Source organism: Rattus norvegicus, chromosome 14, assembly GCF_036323735.1.
Source record: "Rattus norvegicus strain BN/NHsdMcwi chromosome 14, GRCr8, whole genome shotgun sequence".
Taxonomy (NCBI): Eukaryota; Metazoa; Chordata; class Mammalia; order Rodentia; family Muridae; genus Rattus; species Rattus norvegicus.
The window spans coordinates 15,288,703-15,312,865 of NC_086032.1; the positions used below are offsets into that span (position 1 = coordinate 15,288,703).

Here is a 24,163-nt window from a genome sequence, read left to right on the forward strand (position 1 = left end):
AAAGCAGAGGAGAGTGGTGGCCTCTAGGTGATATCATCAGCCTCCCAGTCTGCACCTCCCCTACCCTTAATAACTGAGTACACTTCCCTGTCACTCAAGGCAGGGCTAGGCCTCGGTCAGAGGACAAGGTCTAGGAATGAGCTCTTCCCCTTTTACACTGCAAAGGTCTCTGCATTTTGAAGTACATTCCACCTTAGCTGGCCCTTGAGCTTGGGATGATTTTCTTGTTTCCATGTCTCTCTTCCGGAGTTCTGAGCTTACAGATGTGCCCGTTGCATCCAGCTTTTCCTGAGAGTTCTGTGCTTTAAGCTCAGGTTGTCAGGATTGCACTTGCAAATGCTTTTATCCAGTGAACCACCTCCCCAGCCCTACTTCTCTTTTTATAATCCCGTGAATGTGTGCCAATGGCTGAGTAGCCCGGGGCAGATGATAGATAGATAGATAGATAGATAGATAGATAGATAGATAGATAGATAGACAGACAAATAGATAGACAGACAGACAGATAGATAGACAAATAGACAGACAGACAGACACATACATACATACATACATACATAAATAGATAGATAGACAGACAGATAGATAGACAAATAGATAGATAGACAGACAGATAGACAAATAGACAGATAGACAGATAGATAGATATAGATAGATAGACAAATAGACAGACAGACAGATACATACATAGATAGATAGATAGATAGATAGATAGATAGATAGATAGACAGACAGACAAATAGATAGACAGACAGACAGACAGATAGATAGATAGACAAATAGACAGACAGACAGACACATACATACATACATACATACATACATACATAAATAGATAGATAGACAGATAGATAGACAAATAGATAGATAGACAGACAGATAGACAAATAGACAGACAGATAGATAGATAGATATAGATAGATAGACAAATAGACAGACAGACAGATACATACATAGATAGATAGATAGATAGATAGACAAACAGATAGACAAATAGACAGATAGACAGATAGATAGATATAGATAGATAGACAAATAGACAGACAGACAGATACATAGATAGATAGATAGATAGATAGACAAATAGATAGACAGACAGATAGACAAATAGACAGACAGATAGACAGATATAGATAGATAGACAAATAGACAGACAGATACATAGATAGATAGATAGATAGATAGATAGATAGATAGATAGATAGACAGAGAAATAGATTAATTGATTTAGAAGTGTGTGGTGTGCTTTAGACACTGAAAAACAAAGACTTTTCAGAGGTAAATTGCCTCTTCAAAAAGAATCTCAGAAGACGTGATTTCTGAAGACTTGCTTTTTCTTCAGACAGACTCAGCCACCCTCCCCTCCAGTTTGATTTAACCATACAGAGTTAACATAGGTTGGACTAAGAGAAGCTGGCTTTTATGTGGGTCAAAGAGATTAAATATCAGCAAACTCGCAGCACAAAGAATTAAGCAGGAGCCCCTGCTGGAAGTGGAGGAAGCCCTGAATGTGTGAGGTCCTGATTTAATGTGTTGTTGACTTGCAACTAGAGGGAACTGGAGAAGCCTTTCCTCCTTGGCTCAGATTCAGGAGATAGCAAATCCTTTCTCAGGGTCCAAATGTGGAGTATTGACAGTGTGTGCAGAAAACGTCCACTTTCTCCCTCCAGATATTAACAGCCTGCTGACTGTTCCCCCTACAGAGATTGCTCCTCCTGAGATTAGCTAGACCTGTGCCTTTGATCCAGCTGTATAAATTAACCCTGCTCCTCATTTATCTGTAGGCGGTAACCTGCCTTCTTACTCAGCTATGTACGGTAGCCCTGCCTCCATCTTTATCTCTATGTGATAACCCCTCCTCCGTGTTCAGCTTCAGGAAAGCCTCTCCTCTCTGCTCACCTCTATAAGATAAGCACTCTGTGTTTGCAGGGTGCTGTGCCATCTCCATCAGAGGGCCCAGTGCACCTGAATCCAGCTGCATCTGTGTTTCTGTGTGTTTATCTTTGTCTTTTCTTCATTCTCTTTTGTCCCGAGTCAGGCCAAGTCCCTGGAGCGATGCCAGGACTCAGTAGCCTACATAACCTCGTCTTCCCTCCCGGTGCCCTGAATAGTCAGGCCACTGATGAACTTTTCCCTTGGGCTTTCTCCAAATACTATTTTATCACTTCTGCCCCCGGGTCACAGAGGATTAACAAACACCGGAGTCCAGTGTTCACATTGCTATACCACACCATTCATCTGTAGTGGTGTGTGTGTGTGTGTGTGTGTGTGTGTGTGTGTGTGTGTGTTTTGATATGGAGCACCAGTTAGCTATTGCTGCATAAAATGTAGTGGCGTGGATCAGAAGTGGCTCACCTGAATGGCTTGGCTCTGGAAGTCTATGGGGCAACAGCTCAATTGTCCCAGACAGTGTTGTGGATCCAGTTCAAGGCCATCTACCTTTCACCTCGAGTTCTAATGGTATGGCCATTGACTTTCTTAAAACAAGTGACCCAAGACGAAGCAAAGAACAAGGTGGGAGGAATCCAGGGGTCTTTTATGGACTCACTTTAAAAATCACCTCCTTCCTTCTTACAGTGTCCTATGGCTTATCGCGCCAGCTCTAGTCTGTATAGAAGGTGATTTCAAAAATGTACGGATGCCAGGAGGAAAGCTCACTAGACACCATCTTGGAAGTTGACTAGCACAGAGAGCTACACTCCCCTCCATTTCACAGACAGGAAATATCGTGCTATCAATAAGAAAGTGGTAGAGAGTGAAGGAAACAGTGTACTGTGGATATAACAACAGTGATGTAACCAGCTGTTTTATGTAGAGAGACTCTCTCATAAGCATCACCTGTCAATAAAAGAGCTAATGGCCAATGAGCTGAGGCAGGAGGTGGGACACAGGAAGGAGGAGAGAATTCTGGGAAATAGTCAGAGGTGCTGGAGATACCCGGGAATGCTGAGAACACAGATGTAAGCCAGAGGGTAGATGAACTCAGGATAGAATAAAGAAGAGATTTGCCCCTTGGATGAGTGGAGCTGCAGAGAGGTAACCATGTGGAGGACACAGACTAGTTTGAATGGTTAAATAAGTTACGAGATAGTCAAGGACTGAGCCAAAGTTTGTGGCCTAGGCATTTATTGACAAATTATTAGTCTCAGAGTTGTTATTGTTTGGAAATAATTGGCCAAGAGGGAAAATGGATTTATTTGTTACACTTTTAGATTCCTGATGTCTTGATTTCCCTGCTGTGATTGACTACAACCTGGAATTATGCGCTAAAATAAATCCTTTTTCCCATAAATTACTTTTATCACAGTGACAGAAATGGAACTAGAACATTGTGTTTTATGTATTTCCATTTTTATTACTATATTGCTACATAAAGTTGGGTTCTGAGTGCCCTCCACAGACTCCCTGCTAAAGTCTTGGCTCCCACTTAACCACCCCTTGGAGGCAGGAGAATCTTCAAAAGATGGAGCCTGGTGGGAAGTCATAAGGGAATAAGAGAATGTAGGATCCCAGTCTCTTCCTTCTGATCCTTCTTTTGTTATCTGGCACTGTGACAAGTAGTTCTGCTCCAGTCCTAGTCATGATGGCTGCTTAACCTCAGGTCCAGAGGCAATGGAGCCTAAGACCTCCAAAACTCTGAGCCAACATAAGAATCTGTTATGAGTCTGTGATGTCAGGTCTTGGTTACAGCACCTAGCATAAGCACTGTCCGGATATTAGACATTTATTAAACAGTGACACTGAGGGCCACAGACAGCACCAATTTGCAAAGGGCACTCACAGTGGGAAGATGCAGCTTTTTGGTCAGTAGGAAGCCTGGCTGCTGAGGGCTAAAAAGGCATGCACTTCTATGATCAATTATGCACATTTAATATTATAGTTTCAGCAAAGGAAAATCGGGCAAATGATAATTAAAGGTACTAAAGAAGAATGACTGACTGAATCAAAATGGGCCCTCAAAGAATCGGGTAGGGAGACGAACTGAGGTTTGACTCACCAATCCTTTTAAGATTGACGAGATTCCACACGAGATTCCAGAAATCTAACCTGCTCCTCCATCTCTCCCCTCCCTCCCAGCTCCCTCCCTCCCTCCTCCCTTCTCCCTCTGGTATTTCTTTCATTATTTTTTCTAATCAGATCAGATACCATAATCAGAAAGGGACTAAATTTAAGCATGTAGAGAACTCTGTCTCTGCGTATAACAGCGGGGTTTATATTACACCTGGGTTTAAATTTGGTTTTGTTTAAATAAATTGCATGTACATAAATATTTACCCATGCATACTTATTAATTTACAAACCTCTGAGAATATAAACTAAAAGCACATATAAATATGGGTCTGTTTCCTTTCCAAAGAGTGAATATTTTTATAGAATTATGGTGATACTAAAAATAGCACTTACTTCTATTACTTTTGTGTTGTTGAAAATCCTTCAAGAACACTGCTTTTAATTTTTAAATTTTTCAGTCAAGATGGAAGACGGATTCATCAATATGATAGGCTAGAGGAGGACGCAGGATTAGGCATAAGTGGAAGACTTCAGAAGTGTAGAGTCCACCATTGGAGAAGACTATGTTTTAGGAATATGTTTGATCCAGTTTCATTCAGGATGAGCCATTTCTTGGTGTCTTAGTCAGGGTTCTACCAAGGCAACTCTTATAGAAGGAACCATTTAATTAGGTACTGGCTACATTTTCAGAGATTTAGTCTATTATCATCATGGCAGCAGGCATAGCAGGCATGGTACTGGAGAAGGAGTTGAGAGCTTCATCCTGAGCCATAGGCTGAAAGAAAAAACAACAACAACAAAACCCTGGGTCAAGTGTTGAACTTTGAGAACCTCAAAGGTCACTCCCAGTGACATATTTCCTCCAAAAAGGCCTTCTAATCCTTCTAATGCTATGAAAGAGTTCTACTTACTAGTGACTAAATGTTTGAATAATCGAACTGATGGGGGCCATTTTGATTAAACCACCATACTTGGCTACCACTTCTTCAAAATAATGAGCACTACATTAGGTGAAGCCCACTCCTTTGCAATGGGATTCAGTCAACCAGGGAATTTAATTGGACCAGGGCAGGACCCCAGTCATACATTCTTTGTTGTGACTGGACCTGATAACCTGGCCAATATAAACCACTGTGCCTTGGGACTTCCAAAGGTATCCCACCTACTTGTCTGGAGCTTAGAATGGAGGAAAATGTGAGATCAGAGACACAAGCATCCACCAGAAATGTTCTTCAGGGTTATTGAGGGGAACTCATACAAGCAACAGGCTGCATGCATTCCCAAGGGTCTGCTGCCTGCAGCCATTGAACACCAGGCCCCCCTGAGAAAAAGAACCTGATTAGCTTAACTGGCTGCAGAGAAACACTCCTTTGTATTAGTTAATTGATTATCTGATTCTAGATTACAATGGAACTTTCGCACTAAAATAAATTCCCTTGCATTACACTCACCAATCTTCCATAAATACCCTAGAGCCACCAACTCTACAAACCCTGTAGTTCTTCCTTCTCCAGGATGTTATGGAAATGGTCTTTCCTTATATAGTCTTTCAGACTAAGGGTATATATGGCACTTTTTAAAAAATCTTTCATATTTAACTAAGGTAAGACAGAGAGAAGGTCAACCAGATGGGTAAGAGGGTATAGACACTTGTGCAGCTAAACCCAATGATCTGAGTTTAATCCTTATGACCCAAAGGGAAGAAGGAGAGAGCAAATTCATCTAAGCTGTCTTCTGATCTCCACATGCTTGCCATGATGCACACATTCACATGCAGAAAAAGAAAGAGAGAGAGAGAGAGAGAGAGAGGAAAGAAAAGGAAAAAAGAAGGAAAGAAAAAAGAAAGAAAGAAAGAAAGGAAGGAAGGAAGAAAGAAAGAAAGAATTAAGAATCCTTTATTAGAGGGGTTGGGGATTTAGCTCAGTGGTAGAGTGCTTGCCTAGGAAGCACAAGGCCCTGGGTTCGGTCCCCAGCTCTGAAAAAAAAGAACCAAAAAAAAAAAAATCCTTTATTAGGGGTTGCTCAGCAGTTAAGAGCACTGACTGCTCTTCCAGAGGTCCTGAGTTCAAATCCCAGCAACCACATGGTGGCTCACAACCATCTGTAATAAGATCTGATGCCCTCTTCTGGTGTGTCTGAAGACAATGACATTGTACTCATATAGAATAAATAAATCTAAAAAAAACCAAACCAAACCAAGCAAAACAAACAAACAAACAAACAAACAAAACCCCAGATCCTTAATCATCAACTGACAAAGGTTGGCTTAGGCTTTGTGACTGGTTGCATTGAGTTTAATTTTTTTTTTTTTGGCTCCAATTTTTAAAGTTTGAGATGGGGCTAGAGAGATGGCTCGGTCATGAAAAGCTAGGCTCCCAACTGTAAGTTATTTTTAGTACTGATGTATGTGGTAATGTAATAAGGCAGCTGTATTTCTTTATTCTTGCTAGCTAGTTCCCAATAACAACACAGAGAGATTAAGATTTATTTTCAAGCCTCACCTCAATACCTGGGCAGTCTATCTTAATCCTTAATCTCCTGAACTAATCTGGTTACCTCCCAGCCAAGATCCCAGTAATACTTTCATTTATGGCCTCCCACTCTCGAACTGAAATCTATGAACCCCTCCCTCCTTCCTCTTTACAGAAGATTTTAATGTCCCTCTCCCACCCTAGCCATTGGGTGGTCAGCATTTATTGACAAGGGAAAGAATAAATGGTAAGAATCATTTATACAAACTTGACATAAGCATTACAATGCCATGTCTGCATTGAAATAAGATATAAGGGCCAACATCAGCATTTGAAGAACACAAGGATAACCTTTTCACAATGCACAAAAACATTATGTCTATACCCAACAAACAAACAAGGTTTAAGGGTGTTTTGCTTGTTTGTTTGTTCGGTTGGTTAGTTTTTCTGAGACAGAGTCTCATGTAGCCAGAAGCTAGCTCTCAACTCATGATCTTTTTCTTTCTACTCCCTAGTGTTAGAGTTATAGGCATATGCCACAGTGCCCAGCTAAGTTATAGTTTTTAAAATTCAACTTTAATTGACAATTATCAATGTTTAAAATATCTTCTGGAATCTCTCTCTCTCTCTCTCTCTCTCTCTCTCTCTCTCTGTGTGTGTGTGTGTGTGTGTGTGTGTGTGTGTGTGTGTGTGTGTCTGAGAGAAGGGTGGGGTGCATCTATATGTGTATTTATGGGTGAAGTCCTGAAGTTGACATCGAGCTTCTTCTGTAAGGGTCCAAAAATCACTGAAGGAAGACCTCAGACTCAGATAGTAGGCAAAATCAAACAGCATTTATTCTGCAGAAACAACCAGCATGCTAGGGTCACCATCGTTTCAGAATGGCGATGAAGACAAAACCATTCAAGCCCCTTTTATAACAGAAATGCTTAATTGCTTCTAAGATAACAACAGAGTTCTCAAACCTAGAGCGTATTCCAAGGGTTTATAAAAACCATTAACCAGGGCTAGAGAGATGGCTTAGTGGTTAAAGCCACTGACTTCTCTTCTAGAAATCCTGAGTTTAATTCCCAGCAACCACATGGTGGCTTACAATCATCTGTAATGGGAATCTGATGCCCTCTTCTGGTGTGTCTGAAGACAACAACAGTGTACCCACATACATGAAATAAATAAATCTTTCAAATAAATAAATAAAAACAAGCATTAAAAAAACCCATTAACCGAAGGTCATAAAGAAAGAGCTAAGGATATACACCACAGGTGCAAAGACAAGAAATAAAAATATTTATCAAAGACAGCTTTTAACTTTCCATGAACCTGTAAGCAAGTAACAAATGATGAATGTTTAGCCAGATAATTACTCTTAATGAATATGCATGTAGATACTCTCTATTATAAGAGTATTCGATTTATGACCTTAATTTATGTACAAACTTGTAGTGAACCCTTTACCATGTGACCAAGCACTCTGAAAGTTGTACAAGTACTGAGAGCAGACACAGGCCTCCCTCCCATTTTCTTTCTGAGATTTTAACTTAAAGTCATGCAACTCCTACAGAGATAGAACAAAAGTCTTCTTTACCTAACCTCCCACTGTTTTTACTATAAGGCACTAAACAGGAGGCTGTAGCTTCTAGCCTCAGAGCAACTCAGACAGGCAGATCAGCTGCAGAAGCAAAGTACCTTACACTTAAGATGGACAGCAAGTGTTTTATGGTCTAGTTTCTGAGTGGAGACAAAATGGAATAAAAAGAACTCTGCCTTGACTACTCTCTACTTTATTTGTGGAAGAGGCTCTCTCACTGAATCCAGAGCTTGACAGTTCTAGCTAGTCTAACTAGCTAGTCTAACTAGCTAGTCTAACCAGCCCTTGAGACTCCCTGCCTCTGACTCTCAAGTACCAGAACTTCAGTGGCCACCATACATTCTTACTTTTAAATGGGCTCTGAGGATTTATACCCTGGTTCTCACACTTGTGCAGCACTTGCTTTATCCACTAAGCCATCTCCCCGGTCCCATTTTCATTTATAAATTCCATGTTTATATCATTGACCTATCTCTAAGACAGTATTTAATTCTTTCTTGAGCAATAGAAATGTCTGTGCACACAGGATATCAACCATTCCTCTTGTTTTGTGGAGGAAAAATATCCATAGCATGAGAACACTGAAATGTGCTCATCATTGTATGGCTGTTAAATATTACACTGATCCCAGTTTCTTTCCTCATTTTTTCTCTCTCCCTCCTCTTTTCCTTCCACCCCTCCTGTTATTACATACAACCTAATAAATACTATACAGGAGCTGTGTCCCACAGCTGAGGGACCATGGAGCAGAGTGCCATCTACTATCTCCTCATTAACCCTGAATTAAAGAACCTGGAATTCAGAAAGGTTACCTGGTTGGTATTCAGTAGACCTGGGCATCACTGTACATGACCCTAGTCCATGTTCATCATCACTATCAGGACACTCAAATGTCCTAGACACCCTGGAGAATATACAAGTCATCATGGAAATTCGGAGCTGAGCCTACCCCACTACACAAGCTAAGTTTATTCTTTTTTTTTTTTTTCCTGGAGCTGAGGACTGAACTCAGGGCCTTGCGCTTGCTAGGCAAGCGCTCTACCACTGAGCTAAATCCCCAACCCCGCTAAGTTTATTCTTGAGACAAGAACTGCACCCCCCCCCAAATTTTTTTGTTTTTTTGTTTTTTACGTGCATGGGCATTTTGTGTACATGGATTTGTGTATCCAGTGTATGAACCTGATGTCCAAGAAATCCAAGGGAGGATGGATCCTTGAGGACTGGGTTTACAAACAGTTGCAAGCCACCATTCCTGGAATTTGAACCCAGGTCTTCTTGTCTGCTGAGCCATCTCTCCAGCCCCTACCTCATGGAATCCTAAAGATTACTAGACAGTTATTTTTTTTTCTTCTTGCTGCCTATTGCTTTCTCCTGTAAAATAATTTCCTAAGTAAAATTGTTATTGCTGAAATTAAAATGGCAATTAGAAATAAACGAACTAATTATATAGTAAAGAAACATTTTAGATGAGCTAAAGTGTTATTCAGTTGGTAGGCTTAAAAAAAAAATAGTCTTGGGGTTGGGGATTTAGCTCAGTGGTAGAGCGCTTGCCTAGCAAGTGCAAGGCCCTGGGTTCGGTTCTCAGCTCTGAAGAAAAAAAGAAAAGAAAAAAAAATAGTCTGTAATTTTAACGGTCACAATTTTCTGAAGGTGTTATAAACAGTTTTGTGTAGGTAATACATGGTATCGCCTCTTCCCAAAAGGAAATCTACGAAGACCCATCATGATAAGACCGATTGCAAGCTTTCAATACGAGATAAAATGTCATTACGTTCTCTCAACTGTGATTTGGTTAAACAAACCAGTGAAACGATTAATAGTCTCATGTGAAACAGCCATAAAGCTATTGCTTGAATCCAATGATAAAGCAAGTCTTCTATTAGTTTAGGGCTGGGAACGTGGCTCAGAGGGAGAGTATTAGCAATGTGTACAAGATCCACCAAGCAAATATAACCAAAAACACCTTAACTCGTGAGGTGTTTTTAACTCATTTAGTGAAATCAAATTCCACTGTAATAAGGATATTGTGCTTCAAAAAGATGACTCCATTCTCTCCCACCTGCCTGACCTCCTACACCATAGCTACCCCACCCCCAGTCCCCACTCTTGTAGCCCTGGCTGGTCTGAAACTCAGTATATACCAGAATGGTCTTGAACTCACAGATATCTGCCCACCTCTGCCTCCTGAGTGCTGGGATTAATCACACCTGCTTCGACTTCTTAACACCAGTCTTGGGAATGGAGCATCCATTAAGAGCAGTGGCCCCGGGGCTGGGGATTTAGCTCAGTGGTAGAGCGCTTGCCTAGGAAGCGCAAGGCCCTGGGTTCGGTCCCCAGCTCCGAAAAAAAGAACAAAAAAAAAAAAAAAAAAAAAAAGAGCAGTGGCCCCTCTTTCAGACATCTGGGTTCTAATTCCAAGCCTGGGATTCCAACTGTTAACCACCTGCCACCTCAGTTCCAGAGGTTCTAACACCCAGTTCTGGCTTCCTCAGGTACCAGGCATGCATATGATACACAGACATATGTGTACACAGAACACCCATACACAGAGAAAAAAAAAGTACTTTTTTTTTTTTTTTGGTTCTTTTTTTTTGGAGCTGGGGACTGAACCCAGGGCCTTGCGCTTCCTAGGCAAGCGCTCTACCACTGAGCTAAATCCCCAACCCCAAAAAAGTACTTTTAATGCCTAATTTAAAATGGTCACTTTGTAAATAGTCTGTGTTGTGCCTTGTGAATTGGTTTGATGTTTTGTACTTCTCCAACTCTAAGGGTTGTCCTTCCTCTGCCTGTTCACACCCTAAGGGTACAGAGGTAATAGCCATGTTCCTATTTTCTTGGAGAGATGCAATTTCCTCACAATAAACTATTTATTGTCTTTTTAGAGTCTTGAGTATCTCTGCCATCATAGTCTGACTTTCAAATGTCCTTCCTATGTGAGGGTAAACGATATCTTAAAAGAAAAAAATTAAACACTTTGGCCTACAGATCCTAAATGGCTTTATTTTTAAGTGATTCTAGAATCTGGTAGTACTTTCGATCCATAAAGTAGGCCATATGTTTCAGTACAGGGAGCTAAGCGAGAGGTTTAACGTTTCTAAAGATAGGGTCTCGTATCTGGTCATCCTGCGCCTCCATGTGTAGGATGTTTCAGCTGAGACTGGACGGTAGTTTCTGATCCTCCTGCCTCCACCCTTTGAGTGTTGGGGTTACAGGAGTTTGCCAACAGACAGGTTTTATGTGGTGCTGGTGGTTGAACTAGGGACTGCTTATTTTCAAGTTACTTTCCTTTTAACCAGCAACAAGGAAACAAAGTAAAAGAAAAACCACCACCACCACCACGAAGGGATGGCTTCTGTGTCAGCTTACTTCTGCTCCTTACTAAGGGAAGGAGTGGAATGAAAGCAGAGGAAACATTGTATGCCAACTAGAATTGGTCTTTTGGAAAACAGGCTATTTATGGTATCTGTCCTGGCATCTGAAAAGTTCTAAGGACAATCTAGTTTCAGTTTTGTGGCACAGAACTTTAATAAGAATGCCTCCACTTTGATTTTTAGTTCAGTTGGGTGGGGTCCTGGAGCCTGGTTAAAACAAAGATCATATGAAACTTGTATTTAACCAGTTGAATAACAAGCAGTAATGTTAAGGGAGGGTGGAAGCAAGCGTGGAAACAATCAATTCCTCCAAAAGAATCAATGGAAACAAATTTCTATTGAAGGAAACATAATTTGTTATCCTCAGAGAGGCTCTGCCTTGTCACTCCTCCACAGTGGTTATTTTGTTTCAAGATCCCTGCAGGCTTAGTGCAGATGGAAGAAAACAGTATCAAATGGCTAACAAAGCCTCCAGTTATGTCTACACCTCAAAACAATTTTGTGTCACCAGATTCAATATCTTTGATGGGGTCAGTAGAACAATAAGAAGAGAAAGATTGTGTTTGTTTGTTTGTTTGTTATTGTATACCTTGTAGTATTTGTGTGATTAAGAATGACTTAACTCTAAGTCATTTTCAAGGGCAGGAGAGATGGCTTAGTAGGACAAAATGCCATTGCCAAGCCAGGGGCCCTGAGTTCGATCCCCAGGACCTACATGGAGGAAGGAGAGAATGGACTCCCCTCATACCACTCCTGCACATAAAATAAATTATTTTTAATGTCAATACTGGAGCTGGAGAGATGGCTCAGAGGTTAAGAGCACTTACTGCTCTTACAGAGAATGTGGACTCAGTTCCCAGCCATCCGCGAGTGGTTCAACCCCATCTGTAAGTCCAGTTTCAGGGGATCTGACACCCTCTTACGACTGCAGGCAGGAGGTCTGCATGTGGTACTCTGACAAAAGCACAGGCAAGACGCTCATACATACAAACTAAGTAAACCTTAGAAGAGTCAGTCCTTTACTCTGACATGAAGAAGTGTCTGTAGTAACACAACAACTTCTATTTGGTATGCAGGATTTAAGTGCTTGCTGGTAACATTCACTACATTTACACAAAATGTTCAAGTGTTCCCTGCCCCCCCCCACCCCCGTTTGCTTCAACACTTGCTCTACACTAGCTGGGTGCCCAGTAGTTACACTCAGTTCTCACAATATCTGTGGTTTGCATGGGCCTCACAGGTCAGGAGCTCACCCCACAGGGTATTCACCAGCATAGCTAATCCTAGGGGTGATCCATGGTGCTTAGTAACCAGGATGGCTATTAACTCGGGGTTTCAGAGGCTTTGCCTCAGGATTGAGGACTGACTAATTCACTGGATCCTTCATGTGCAGAGCACCACCCTACTGTAAATGATACAAGAAAAAAAAAAAAACAGCCACATATTTGCTTTGTGCTGTTGTTGTTGCGTTGGTTTTTGTTGTTGTTGTTGTTGTTGTTGTTGTTGTTGTTGTTGTTGTTGTTGTTATTTTGAGACAGGGAATCTTGTAGCCCAGGCTGGACTTAAATATGTTATGTAGAGGAGGTTGGGCAGGAACCTTTGCTCCCCTACCTCTGCTGGGATAAAAGGTATGTGCACCATGCCCACCCTTGGAAGCAGTCTCACATTAAAGATGGTTTGGGTGACATCTGAAGGAGAGGTGGGAGCTCTGTCCTCAGTGTGTGACTTGTCCCCTCCCCTCATCACATGTCATCAACTGGGACGTTTAATTGAGATAACTACTAATCATGTGATTCGGCTGATTCTCTGGCCCAGCTTTCTTCCCTAGAGTGTTATAGTGTCACTGTGAAATGTCACCACAGGCTCATGTTTTGGGACATTTGGTCTCTGGCTTGCTGGTTTGGGAAGTTATGGAACCTTTGGGGCTAGGGACTTAGTTTTGGACTTAGACTGCTTGGGATGGATCTTGGGTTTGGTTCTGCTTCTGGTCCATTTCTACGCTTACTAATCCACTAAAATGTGAAGAGGAATGAAGTAGAAACTTCTGATTTCTTTGGAAAGTCAGTTGTGTCAGATGGTGTTTTGCTGGGGCAAACACATGAAGGAGTGTTTTCCTGAAGCAAACACAGGTGAAAGGATGTGTGATGAAGAATTCTTCTCTAGTGACATGAATGTATTGGTTCGCCTTACACTGCATTGTTGGGCTCTGTTTGTCGTGACTTCATAGCGAGAAACACACCAAAAAAAAAAAAAAAACTTTTGGTGGTGTTCTGGCGTCTTCTTGCGACTTCTGTGGGCTTGAGTCAGTTGGCAGAGTGATGTTAGCTGATACAGTGATGTTAGCTGTCCCTGGAGGACACCTGCTGTTTGGGGGGAATATAAATAGGACTTGATGGACAATGACAAGGCTTACATATCTAGCTTTGCAACACTTCTTAGTCTTGAGTCTTCACTGATCTTCACTTCGTTGAGAGAGGCACAGCAGAGAACTTCTGGTGGAATCACTCCTGCTGACTCATGCTGATTCAGCTGAGGCCTGGCTGTTTCTGCTGGGTTGAGCCACTGCTGCTGATTTGTTTCCTATCTCAGCGCTACTGAACTGGACCTCTGGAATATTTGTGAAGTGTTTGTGAGTGGATCGAGCCACTGCTACTGAATCCTGTGGATTGAACTGCTGATTTCCTGACAATACAGATGGAATTTGTGCCAAAGAACAATTTCTAAGCAGGTCCACGTCCCCTGTATCCTGATAACCTTTCTCTTCTATTACCTCTGGTGGGGGGTGGGCCAGAAGAGGTTAAAACATTTAAGAACCCTTATTAAAAGTCGTTTTGAAATAAATCTAAGCTTACAGAGGAGATTCCACCTAGGGCTCCCACAAGTATTGACAGATACACTCCATTGGCCCAGATGAACTGTCTCTCCTGAAACCATCAGGAGTTTTGTCACAGTGACAAGAAAAGGAGCTCATTAATGAGGGTTGACAGCCCCAACCCTCTAGTCACGTTCCCGTCTTCCTGATGTGACTAGCTCCTTGTTGAGCCCATCTAAAGGCCCATTTTAAGTCACTGAATTAGAACAAGTTCAGAAAGACATTAGGAATGACCAAAGACACATCTGTTACTCCAGAGTTTGCCGGGTTTTTAGGAGGAACCGGAGAACAAGACCAAATAGAGATAGATGGTTTTGTTATATCATAACAATTAAGCTTACTGTCAGGTAGGAAGGACATGATAACAATAACAGTGAAGACCCCCTAAGCATGCAATTGGCAATGGGCACTCACATACCTGTGCTTGTATTAAAAAGTCAATACGTGGCCTGGTGGTGATGGTGTATGCCTTAATCACAGCACTCAGCAGGCTGAGAGAAGTGAATCTCTGAGGTTGAGGTCACCCTGGTCTTCCCTGGCTTCCACATGCACACAAGCTGAGTAACCTTTACTAGCAGACTAACCCTAATTAGCTGACTAACCCTTACCAACAGACTAACCCTGACTAGCTGACTAACAATTAGTAGCAGATTAATCCTAACTAGCTGACTAACCCTGACTAGCTGACTGACCCTTACTAGCAAACTAACCCTGACTAGCTGACTAACAATTACTAGCAGATTAACCCTAACTAGCTGGCTAACCCTGACTAGCTGGCTAACCTTACTAACAGACTAACCCTGACTAGCTAACTAAGCTTAACTAGCAGACTAACCCTGACTAACTGACTAACCCTGACTAGCTGGCTAACCCTTACTAGCAGATTAAACCTAACTAGCAGACTAACCCTAACTAGCTGACTAACCCTGACTAGCTAGCTAACCCTGACTAGCTGACTAACCCTGACTAGTTGGCTAACCCTAACTAGCAGACTAACCCTGAGTAGCTGATTAACCCTGACTAGCAGACTAACCCTGACTAACTGGCTAACCCTTACTAACTGGCTAACCCTTACTAGCAGATTAACCCTAACTAGCTGACTAACTCTAACTAGCAGACCAACCCTGCCTAGCTGACTAACCCTTACTAGCAGACCAACCCTGCCTAGCTGACTAACCCTTACTAGCAGACTAACCCTGCCTAGCTGACTAACCCTTACTAGCAGACTAACCCTTACTAGCAGACTAACCCTTACTAGCAGACTAACTCTGACTAGCAGACTAACCCTGACTAGCTCACTAACCCTGACTAGCTGACTAACCCTGACTAGCTGACTAACCTTATTTTCTGACTGGTAGTGGCTTACCCTAGACTCAGGAGTGCAGCTGCTATGCCACCTGGTGTCTCTGAAGAGAGGCCCGACTCTGGTTTTCCAAAGGATCTTCCCCTCTAGCAATACACCAATGGCGCTGAGGTCTTTTATCTCACAGAGGAATCAAAATTTCTCTCCTTGCTTTAGATTTTTAAAACCCAGGAAAAGTTTTTATTTGGCTTAGTCTGCTAGTTAAAGTTAGTTAGCTATTCAAGGTTAGTCAGCAGGGTTAGTCAGCTAGTTAGGGTTAATCTGCTAGAAACTAGACACTGACCTAGTTTCTCATCTGTGTAACTAAAGGGGAGGGTTCACCCAGGAAGTCTAACTTAGTGCATGACTGTAGAGAGTCACCCTGAAAAAGTGACACACTGGGCACGTGATGACACATGCCTTCCACAGAAACCCAAAGTTTAAGAATAATGCCTCTCCCGATGGGTAGTGTGAACGTGCAGGAGTCGATACTGTGACTGAGAGGGTGTGATCGGTATTTAGGTATCTGGGCCCTCGAGGGATAAAAGACCTGGAATATTCAAGATGATGTCATTCAACAAAGACTTGGCCTGCTCAAAGGGCCTATAGTGCTTCCCGTGACAAAGCCGGTTTTGTCATCACGAGCTTCTGTTTTTAACTGAGAGCATGGCTATCCAGAACAAAGGGAGTGTTTCTTCTCGACCTTTCTTCCCACCTACATGTGGCCGTGAGATTGCATTCTGGACACGGGAGTGTACCCAGCCGTCTTGTATGCCACTATTATGTTTTCATTTTTTAACTTACTTTTTAAAACACCTTTCAGGACTGGCAAGATGGCTCTGTGACTTGTCACACAAGCCTGACAACCCGAGTTCAATCCCCCGGGACTGAGTTTGATCCCTGAAACACAGGTAAAGGTGGAAGGAGGGAACCATGCATAAAGTTGATCTCTGATCAGCATGTGTGCATACTGTAGCACACGCATTCGTGTACACGCATGCATGTATATACCCATACATCTCTTTTACACACAGAAATAATAAAAATTAAAACAAATTTATATTATCAAATATATTACATATCATATGTCATATAGATCATAAGATATATAATATATATACATATGTGTGTGTATATATATATACATACATATATATATATTAAATAGTGTATTTGAGACACTGTATTCCAGGCTATGCTAGAGCTTGGTGTGAGGTCAAGGCTAGCCTAAAATCATGATCTTCCTGTCTCTGCTGCGTACGTGTCAAGGTTATAGGTGCATACCACTACGCCTGGCGATGTGCAAATTCTTCCAGACAACAATTTTATCCTCTTCTCTGCCTTCCTTCCCTCCTACAGCTGGAATGTGGATGTGATGACCCGTGCTACCACAGAGAGTTAGACTTTGGCATGCAAGCCTACCTTGAGAGCGTGTGGAACATCAGATGGCAGGAGTCTGGGCAAATGGCAACAGCGGCTACTGCAGTAACTCTGGGCTGCCCGTGGTGTGTGGGAATGAGATTTCTATTTTAATGTCACCATTAGTTCCTGTCATTCTTTGCTGTGCCAGGTCCTAGCAGATGTATGCACTGTGTGCCAGGCAGGTTCCCAACTTTCTTGCCTGTATCCCTGTGCCTTGCCCATACGTTCCCCGTGACCCCACTATAAAGCACAGTGCGCCACAATCGATGGCCTGCTTTACCTCGAGGGTCTCGGGAATTGAACCCAGGTCAGCGGGTGGTAGTAAGTGGCTTTACCTATCTCCCATTGCCTACCCCTTAGTTTTGAAAAACTAACTTACATTTTTAATTATATAGCAAGAAGAACTGTACTTAATACCTCAACTGTATCATATAATAGTTGGTAAGTGGTAAGAGATTAGCTTTTGAGGAAAATAATTATAAAGAGGGGCAGAGAGGCAGGAATGGGGAAGGGGCGTGAGTCTGGGAGAAATTAGAGGGAGGAGAAAGGTAGGGGGTTGAATATGCTCCAGATACATTGTATTAAATTCTCAAACACTTAATAAAAATACTAGATATATATAAAAAAAGAAATTAGCCTTTGAAATTTGGGGGAAATCCAATTATCTGCCTAAGTGTGTTTGCCAAGGATTTTTTGGGCTGCCAGACTTATTAATAGCGTGCTAAATTAGTATCCTTAGCTCTCCTCAGATACGTGCCAACTGTAGCATATAAATACCAATTTTTAATAACATGTTTAGTTGGTGACTCATGAGTACCACCCATGGCATCATCTGAAAAGGCCAGCCTGTGGCATTCGTGTCCTTGCCATGTAATCAATAAGCACAAGTTGTTAAAATTAAAGTTTTAATTTGTCAGAACCCTATTTGCTCCACAGTGTGCTTTCTACCATGACATTCAGCCTTGTCTCAGGCCCAAAGCCAGAAGCCTCAGCAGCCATGCACCACACGCTCTGAAACCACAAGCCAAATATGAATCTGTCCTCTCTTTAGTTATTTTCTTAGGTGTTTTGTCACAGCAAAGAAAAGCCGCTCAATACGTGAATTATTTTTATGTGAATTAAACAAACAGGAGTATACATTATAAAAGGAATTAGACGAAACCAAACAATTCTTAAGTCATTGCTAACCACAATTAGTTCTTACACTATAATCAGCCAATACCACAGCCAATTCCCTAACACTAAAGATAGGGAATGTCAAATTCTATTTCAAATGTTCTTTCCCATAATTTCAGTTTTGGAAGTTGCTCAAGGCTCATGCTAGGTACTGGTGTCTGCCCCTTGGGCTTGTCTCTTGGATTGGAAGTTTGGTGGACCTTTAAGCTTTCTTTTATGAGAACTGGCCTATTTTAAAACTGGTTGGTGAAGATCAATATAATTAAAACATGATAAAAAGAATCTTCAAATTAGATCAACAGGCTGAACAACATACTTTGCAGTATACACTGAAAGCAAACAGGAGAGTATGCAGTCATCTGCCTTGATAATGCTGTATGTTGTAGGATGCAGTTGTGACTTCTAAAGAGAAGATACCTTTGAAATCAAGGCCTATACTAAAATTCTGTTGACCTCCTGTGACTTAACATGCAAAGTCCAGGGGCTGGAGAGATGGCCCAATGATTAAGAGCACTGACTGCTCTTTCAGAGGTCCTGAGTTCAAGTCCCAGCACCCACATGGCAGTTCACAACTATTAACCATCTGTAACTCCAGTTTCAGGGGCGGCAATGCCCTCTTCTGGCCTCTTAAGGCATCAGGCATGCAAGTGGTGCACAGACATATGCAGGCAAAACACTCAAGTACAGGAAATAGATAAATAAATCATCTAAATGTTTTAATTCCTTACTCAAACCCTCCACCATTCACTGTCAATCCGGGATCGTTTTACTGTCTATTCAATTCAGCGGATTTTGTAGAGAGCCTAGCGTGCCACCACTTAGAAGTGTCAATAGAGAAAACAAAACAGACCATGTAAACCATAGCAATGGGGGCTGGTTCAGAGAGCTGTAGCAAGAAATGAGTCCATACAGAAAAGTCAAGAAACAACTAATGAATATGCACTAGTTACTAGAGGGGCGTATGTCTCCGGGACAGAGGATGCGGGTAGATCCCTTAACCAGTGATAGCTGACTCAAACTGTGAAGGAAATTCAAGGTTGCTAGAGCAAAGAAAGAAGAGAAGGCAACGAAAGACATTTCTTTATTACTCTGTTACTTCATTTAATGGTTTGGATGACACCTTCCAAAAGGCATGTCGTGTGTAAGATTCCTAGGACCTACAGGTCAAGCTAGTAGTGTAATCAAAGCATCCTAGATTATGGACTCTGCCACAGTTCCAATGACAAATGTCCTTATAAGTGACAGAAGACACACGGAGGAGGGACTGTGAAGAAATAGCAATAGCAACAGAGCCAGAGACTGGGGTGGGACAAGCACACGCTATAGAGACTAAGGCAATCTGGCCATTCCCAAGGTTAGGAGAGGAAAAGAAGGCTGCCCCCAAGGCTGCCAGGGAGAGGGACTCTGTCAGTATTGCTGCTTCCAGTGTCTACCCCCAGTGTTGTAAGAGAGTAAGTTCCTGTGCGTATATATGAGTTAGGAGGACAGAGAGAGATGGGCAGAGACAGATAGGGACACAGGAAGGGATCTCAACAGGGATCGCTCTTCCCAGGTCCTCTTCCCCTCACAGCTGCCCCCATCTCACCGTGACCTCTGCCTGTTTCTGGTTTCTGACAGGCTTTCCCTGTCCACCCTTGCGTGTCACTTTATCGATCAGTTGGCCTTTGTATCCGAGTGCCTACCAAGAGTGATCTTTTCTGTTTATTTTACGTCTTTTGCCACTCTCTTTCCTCCTGAGTCTAAAGATTCTGCCTGTCTGATTCACTACTGTACTCTCAGCCTCCCACTACACACTCCTGGCAGATCCTTCATAAATATCTGACAAGTAGACAAAGGTTGAGACTAGGACAGGAGAAGAGATATCGATGGAAGGAACCCCTTCTCATTAATGTCTGTTATGTAGCCCAGGCTAGCCTCAAACTATTTATGTAGCCAAGAATTACTTTGAACTTCTTTTTTCTTTTCTTTTTTTCAGAGCTGGGGACCGAACCCAGGGTCTACCACTGAGCTAAATCCCCAACCCCTACTTTGACCTTCTGATTCTTCTTTCTCCATCTTCACAGTGCCGAGGTTACAGGCATGTGCCATGCCAAGTTTGTGCCTGGATCTTAGAGTGCTAGGTGTCAACCCCCACGGGCATGCTATGCTTCTGCCAACCAAGCTTAATTTCCAGCCCCCAAATGCAATCCCTACTTTCCTTCTGTTTCTCTTTTCTTTCTCCCCAGTGCTGCGGATGGAGTCAAAGGTTCCGTGCACACAATGGCAAGGGCTCCGCCATTGAGCCACATCCCTTGTCTTCCTTGGGGAGCTCTCTCCTCTCCCTGAACTCTGGGCTCCCAGGCCACTCCTCCCACATCCATTTGTCACTCACTGTGCTCTGGAACCTTCTGGAAGCCTTCTTTGGCTTGTTTCCCTCAGCACACATGCCAGGTCATACCCTGCCTTCAAAGAAGAAAACTTGGTTTCATGGTCTGATGATGTTCTCTGTATCTAAATCCACCATCTTTCCTTATATCTAGGGGCGGCTGGGTGAGTCTTTTCCTTACACTCTCTCCCTCACCTGCCCCTCAGGTTTCTGTGTGACTGGCTCCGGTCCCTGCCACTGTTCTGACATTGTTCCAGATCAGCCTAAGTGACCTGCCAGCTCTGGGTCTGTTTTCCTTCTTATCGGCTTTGGCAGTGTCTCTAGAAAGCTGTCCCCCCCGGATCCTGCTCTTCTGAGACACAGGTGTTCCTCTTGGGGTCCCTTCCAAGTCCCCACAGGAGGCCTTTCCTCTTTCTCTGGGAATTGCCAGTTTGGCCTCTTGTACCTGACCTCCTGCCTGCATGTTGTTTTTTGAGCAATTTCCTCTCCTGTGGTGTAGACGGCCATTTGTAGATGTGAATGGCATGGCTCTGGTGACCCAAATTTATATTGCTAACTATCTTCTAGATATCTCTTTTAATAGCCCTTTAAATGTAATATGCCCCAAGTTGAATTTCCCATCTTTATGTATTTCCACAAACTACCTTTTCTTTCTTCTCTCGAATAGAGGGAGAGATGATGCCAAACCTCTCTCAGCTACTCATGAGCTTGCCAAGCTGGTTCCTCATCCCCTGGCTGACTCTGGTGCCAGGTCCTATTGAATTCACCTCCTAAATATCTCTCGAATCCATCTGTTCATCTCCCTTTCTCGGCTTCTGCTGAACTCAAACCTTTTATTTATTTATTTATTTTAACCTCTTTCCTGCATCGTCTCAGCAGCATCTGGACTCTTCCTCTGGTTGAAACTTCACCTCCCTCCCCCTCCTATTCTTTTTCCTTTTGGAGATGTGGTCTCACTGTTTAACTCAGGATGGTCTCCACTCACAATTCTCCTGCTCCTGCCCCCTGGGTGAATGAGGTATACTACCATCAACAGACTTGTTACTTTGTTTTTAAGTGTCTTTTTAAATGAAGGAGTAACATAGTCTCACATAGTCCAATAGTTAGAAGGCTAGTCCGCTAGTGGAAGTGCTCAAGTTGCATTACACTCAGGCAGTCCTCAAATCTGAGCCCCCAAGACACAGACACATAATATCCAGCAATTGCTTTTTTTTCCTAATAGAGTCTCCTATGTAGCCCTGGCATGTCTGAAATTCTGCTATGTATTCCAGGCTGGCCTGGAATTAATTCACAGAGATGCAACTGCCTCTTCCTACTGAGTGCAGGGATTAAAGGCATGCACCACCACTCCCAGTGTTATTTATTTATTTATTTATTTATTTGTTTGTTTGTTTATTTATTTATTTATTGTTTTGCAACTCCCATATATTTTAAGAGGTATCTCTTTTTACACTTTAACATCTCTGAAATAGAAGTGCAGTCCTAGACGTCCTTAGATACATACAACACTGCTGTGTTTACATTTTTTTCTACTCACTGGGATACATATCCTTTTTACCCACAATCCTGAATCAGCATTTATCCCCAGATGTTCCTTCAAGTGCAGTTCTGATCTGGCTGAGACTCTATGGGAAATGCTTAAAAGGCTCTGGCTTGGGGGCAGGGACTCTCTAGTCCCTCCTCCCTAACCCTTCCTCCTCTGCAACCCCTCCTACACAGCTGCACCCCTTAAAGCCAAGCAGCTATATCTGCAGTTAGCTCCCCCAAATACTTAAGCAAACCCAGAGCCCTCTGCACAGAAGTCTTCTGCCCTAATGACCCCACTTTTTTAAAAAATGCAAAGTCCTCCTCACTCTGAGTTGAGCCTGAGTTCTTCTTTCATGTATCCAGGGGCTCCAGCTTGTAGCGCTTGCCATCCTTAAACCAAGTCACATGCCAATCCGTGCCATTTCTCTGGTCTTTTGTTACCAACAGGGTTCGCTTCTTTGTATATACCCATTTCTAACAATGCCCTGCAATGTAGCAAACAAACAAACAAACAATAACAATAAAAAACCTTGAAAAGAATACAAGAAGGTTCCCCTTATCTAAGACATAGAATTGTCCATCTAACCATCCCCTTACCCTAGGACAACCAAGAGGACACCAAACCACTTGGGTATCCAGATACCCAAACAACTGTAGACCTAGTAATTCAACCCTCAATTGAAGGTGGATGGGGTCAAAACCTTTGGCATCTGTCCCTCTCCTTTCTCTCCTCTTAAAGTACAGCAAGTCATGGTCCCATATGCAACTCAACATATGTACTTGTGCAAGGCACCAAAGATGGATTCTCCTGACTTGCCCACCAGAGGTTTCCATTTGGAACCCCTCCCACACCTGTGAATCTCACTGAGCCTCAACACCAGCAAATAAATACAAGAGCGAGCTGAGGTTTCCTATAAAAACATTTGCTTTAATAACTACTTTGAAGCCTCAAAGTTATATGGAGTGGGAACAGTTTCTCCATGTCAACCCACTACTAGATTTCAATTCTAGAAACTGCCCCAAATAGACAAACAGTCCTTCTTTCTGACCTAGATAATTTAAAGCCAAGGATTCCAAGTCATTCATGGAAAAGTACCAGGGTTCTGTTGGGATTTTAAATAAAGCACTGCTGATGTGGCCTGACAGGCAGTCAGACTGGTCAATGGTAGTGACAGAGGGCTTGCCTAGCAGCACATCCGAGTACCCGGGTTCAATCCCCAGTGCTGGGGTGGGGGATGGAGGTTGACCATACCAAAACATGTTGACAATTGCGGGACCAACATACTTGAGATATTCTTAGTGAAAAATCTGGACCTGTAAAGCAAGTAAAAAACAGGAAAGAAGAAAGGGTTTCAAATGCCAGGAGAGGAGAAAATAGAGAATTTATCTGTAGAAACGTGGCAGTCATGAGAGGGTGCAGAAACACAGGCATTTGCAATGGGGGTTAGGGAAAGGTTAGGGAGGGAAAGCTGTCTGAGGATGGAGGGGCTTGAGGCTACAATAGATAGATACTGTTGACAGCAGCAAATGGACTCAAGATAAAGAAGAAAGAGAGTCACCCAGACCAGACCGAAATGTAGGGCTGTTACTGATGAAGTATGCAGCTGTGGGTTAACTCTTCCCTCTTCAAAGGAGGCTAAAGAAATACTTGAATCAGCGTGGACTCAATAGCCCCTCAACGGACCAAGAGAGTCTAGCATCCTCCTTCCTGGGGTGGAACCAAACCCTTGTCACATGTTCAGCATTTTAAATGTGTGGAGGAAAACTTCCATTCTCAAAACAAAAGACTTCACTAAGAAGTCAACATGAGACAGATGGAGTGACTCTCTTCTGTTCACAAATCTTAGACTAAATAAGAGAAAAATAGCTCTGGGTATCAAATACCTCAGCTGAGGAGATAATTCCTATGGATTTTGGCTTCCTAGGAAATGAACTTTCTGACAAGGAATCCTCCCCCAACCCCTCCGGCACTGAGCATTGTAAACGTAAGACAATGAAGTAGGAAAATGAAAGGCAAA

The 24,163-nt window shown here is 42.6% G+C and overlaps 1 long non-coding RNA gene and 1 other non-coding gene across 2 annotated transcripts; both read right to left on the reverse strand.

Annotated features, from left to right (window-relative positions):
* Positions 1-3,103: 3,103 nt before the first annotated feature.
* LOC134481721 (uncharacterized) lies at positions 3,104-24,163 on the reverse strand. Its single transcript, XR_010057471.1, has 3 exons — positions 23,398-24,163; positions 20,625-22,630; positions 3,104-4,786 (listed from the first exon to the last, which is right to left on the reverse strand). It is a non-coding gene; the product is annotated as an uncharacterized LOC134481721 (long non-coding RNA).
* Positions 5,235-5,369, reverse strand: LOC120096779 (small nucleolar RNA SNORA70). The gene has a single exon (XR_005493618.1). It is a non-coding gene; the product is annotated as a small nucleolar RNA SNORA70 (small nucleolar RNA).